Genomic DNA, 4,123 nt, shown 5'->3' with positions numbered 1-4,123 from the left:
GGGTGTGGCACCGAGGATCAATAAATCGCTTTTGCAAGGACTCTTTACCATTTTCTTCACACATGTAACAATGTCACCCCCCCTGCGTGGACACCACAGGAGAATGCGAACCAAGGGATGAAAAAATGTAAACCCCGTTTCTGCTTTGCATCACTTTCAAATTTGGTCCAATGATTTTGAATCGTTCCTAGCGGTTCTATCCTGTATACCAGAGCAAAAATTGCGATCACACTACACTCCAAAAGAATGAGGTCGCGTTCAATGGGATTGTAGCTATGTGGTGACCTTAGAGAAGGACTGAATTGTCTGATGGTACGGTGGGGGGTGTCAGCAGTGTCAAGGGTTGTCAAGAACGTCGTCCTGTTGCATATCGCACTGCAGACTTGTTTTCGACTGCGAAATGCCTGAAAATGATCAGCCTAATGAAATGGGTTGCTTTATATGCCCTTAATGATGCTTTCTCAGGCCTTTTCCCGTTGATTCTTAGCAACAGTGTCTCCAAAGTGTTTACCTTGGTGACCCATTAGAAACAGAATTATTTCATTGCGTTACTAACCTCTGTCGCATAGGTGTCGAGAAGGGCGGGGATGGGGGGGGGGGGGGGGGGGGGAGGGGCCAGCCGGGGTGGCCGAGCGTTTCTAGGCGCTACAGTCTGGGACCGCGCGAGCGCTACGGTCGCAGGTTCGAATCCTGCCTCGGGCATGGATGTTTGTGATGTCCTTAGGTTAGTTAGGTTTAAGTAGTTCTAAGTTCTGAGGGACTGATGACCTTAGAAGTTAAGTCCAATAGTGCTCAGAGCCATTTGAACCATTTGGCGGTGAGGGGGTGAGATGTGGGTAACGGGAGGTGTGATGAATTTCCCCGTTGTGTGACACATACACGATGATGTTGGATAGAATTTTAGTGAAAATCGGTGCTAATTCGACGTAACCTACCTCGCGCTTCTCGTGAACTTATGTAATTTTGTAGCACAGTTTAGATAATACAAATTTGTTTTTTTTTAAAATATGACAAGCAAATAATAATAACAAAATACCTATCATTTCACATAACTTTCAACAATGTTGTTTTTTTATTGAAAACCTTAATTCAAAGCATAAGAGTATACGAGGGTTGGAACTTAAATAGTGACAACTATTTATTCACAACCGATACAAAAGAGTTACATGTTTGCACCTGTTACTGTCCTTCAAAGTAGTCACCAGCATTGTGTAGAAACCGTTGCCAGCGATCTGGAAGGCATAGTATACCGTTAGCAGAGGCTGTTCTGTTGATGGTGTGAATGGAGCGGTCTACTGCCTGTCGAATCTCTGGAACAGTTGTGAAGCGAATGCCACGAAGGGGGGTCCTTCATCTTCAGAATCAAATCAAAGTCACAAGGACTTAAGTCTGCGGAGTATGGTGGATGGTACAGTACGTCCCAGTCCCATAAACCGAACAGAACAGCCACAGCTTGCGCTGTATGCACCCGCGTATTGTCGTGCAAAATGATGGGTGGGTTGCACAGAAAGTGTCGACGCTTCTTTCGCAAAGCTGGTCGCAGGTGATGCTCCAGAGCCCCAGCATGGTGAAAGTTACGGTGATTCTCGTGTACGACTGTGATAGTGTTATCCTAACGCATTACGTCCCTCCGAGGCAGACCGTCAATGCACAGTATTACTGTTCGTTTTTGGAGCATCACCTGCGACCAGTTTTGCGAAAGAAGCGGCGACACTTTCTGCCAACCTACCCATCATTTTGCACGACAATGCGCGGGCGCATACAGCGCAAGCTGCGGCTGCTCTGTTCGGTCGATGGGACTGGGACGTACTGTACCATCCACCATACTCCCCAGACTTAAGTCCTTGTGACTTTGATTTGATTCCGAAGATGAAGGAACCACTTCGTGACATTCGCGTCAGAACTCTTCCAGAGATTCGACAGACAACAGACCGCCCCATTCGCGTCATCAACAGAACAGACTCTGCTAACGGTATACTAGGCCTTCCAGAACGCTGGCAACGGGTTCTACACAACGCTGGTGACTACTCTGAAGAACAGTAAGAGGTGCAAACATGTAACTCTTTTGCATCGGGTGTGAATAAATAGATGCCACTATTTAAGTTCCAACTCTCGAATAAAAGTAACACAGTATTTTCATTCTTAGCTCAACATCTCATTCACCGAGACGTTGACTAAGTTTTTCAGTCTATCAAATCGGAAGTTACAGTAAATAAATTGGGAACAAAATATCGTCGCTATAGGAAAAAAAAGTATTGTTGTTATGATCCTGGTTCAAATGGCTCTGAGCACTATGGTACTTAACTTTTAAGATCATCAGTCCCCTAGAACTTAGAACTACTTAAACCTAACTAACCTAAGGACATCACACACATCCATGCCCGAGGCAGGACTCGAACCTGCGACCGTAGCGGTCGCGTGATTCCCGACTGTAGCGCCTAGAACCGCACGGCTACCTTGGCCGGCTCTTATGATCCTGATATCAGCTGATAATGTACGTAGTGTTGCATAATGAAATAACGTGCGTATAGTGTACGTAGTACGTGGAGCGGTTGGTAGATTGAAATGAATGAACAGCAGAACACTAGCGTCCTACATTATTCAATAAATTCGTTGCACAACAGTAGTGTCCTCTAGGGAAAAACCGAGTGCGGTAGCACTAATTTCAACAGATTGGCCTCTTATTCGCAATGATGGAGGGTCCAGTCTCCATTCGGCCGCCCTCATTTCGATTTTGCGTTGTTTCCCTTAACTTATTTCTGGAAAATACTGGGATGGTTCCTACTGCAGCGCCACAGCCGACTACTTGTTTCAACCTTATCAAACTAGGGCTGTAAGTGTGTAAATGCCTGTATATATCAAATTGTTACTTTAGATGTTCTTAAATTGTATCTCCCATGATATGTCCAATATCCCGGTAAAGGTGATCCACGGCTCTATAAAACTGCTATTACTACTACTACTACTACTATTACTACTACTACGGGTAAGTCGAATTCTTCGTTTTGAATAACCTTCTAACTAGAAACATTTTTAATGGTAACTTTTACCGTTTTTACACAAATAGAGAGATTTTTCGCCAAAGGCCTTGCCGCAGTGAAAACACCGGTTCCCGTCAGATCACCGAAGTTAAGCGCTGTCGGGCTGGGCTAGCACTTGGATGAGTGACCATCCGGTCTGCCGAGCGCTGTTGGCGAGCGGGATGCACTCAGCCCTTGTGAAACAAACTGAGGAGCTACTCGATTCAGAAGTAGCGGCTCCGGTCTCGGGAACTGACATACGGCCGGGAGAGCGGTGTACTGACTACATGGCCCTCCATATCCGCATCCAGTGACGCCAGTGATCTGAGGATGACACGGCGACCGGTCGGCACCGTTGGGCCTTCATGGCCTGTTCGGGAGGAGTTTAGTTTTTAGAGGGATTTTTCAAGATGAGAGCTGTAATATAATGCTTGTTAATGTTCGTAATTTTAACGTTTCGGGGAGGTAGCCGTTGTTTGTAAAAACCAATGTACCAAAGATGAAAATGTTTAAAGTCACCGAGTCATAGCGCTGTGCAGCCAACGGTTTGTTAGATATTAGCTGCGTAAGCAGGAGGACGGAAGGCAATGTAGACTCTATCCAGTTAATAAGGTACTCATTTTATCTGCTGATGACAGCTATTAGTTTGTGCAGAGATGGGGGTACCTTTTCTCTGTAGAGTTCGAGTAAGGACGATGCCTAACCCACCCTCCCGATGCCTCTCGGTGGGGGGTTATGAAGTTCCGGAGACGCAGGCCCAGCCGCTGCTGCTGCCGCTGTTCCGCCTACGCAGCGCTCGGCACGCACCCGAAGCACTCAATAAAGCCGGATCAGCCGCACCTACAGTCCGGCGCATTGTTCTTTTGTGACGGCGGCACGTCACAATGGCAGCATTAAAATGTCGCATAACATCGGATAAGCGCCTCTTCCGTCCTAAAGCAAAAGACGTTGACAGAAAGCACAAAGCGGACTCTGCGTGAACGCTAAACTCAAAAGTTTGTGATCCTATGCGTCCCGTCCACAGTTGGGATTTTGGCCACCGAGCTCTCTAAGGAGGAAAGATATCTGTTGCTTGCAGAGCTGTTACCATTGTCGTTTCACGC

At 46.6% G+C, this 4,123-nt stretch overlaps 1 pseudogene; it reads left to right on the top strand.

Annotated features, from left to right (window-relative positions):
• The first annotated feature begins 3,078 nt into the window (after positions 1 to 3,078).
• On the top strand, positions 3,079 to 3,196 carry LOC126429715 (5S ribosomal RNA; annotated as a pseudogene).
• Positions 3,197 to 4,123: the final 927 nt, after the last annotated feature.

The sequence above is a fragment of the Schistocerca serialis genome, chromosome 1 (assembly GCF_023864345.2).
Source record: "Schistocerca serialis cubense isolate TAMUIC-IGC-003099 chromosome 1, iqSchSeri2.2, whole genome shotgun sequence".
Taxonomy (NCBI): domain Eukaryota; kingdom Metazoa; phylum Arthropoda; class Insecta; order Orthoptera; family Acrididae; genus Schistocerca; species Schistocerca serialis.
This window is presented reverse-complemented; position numbering and strand designations above follow the sequence as displayed.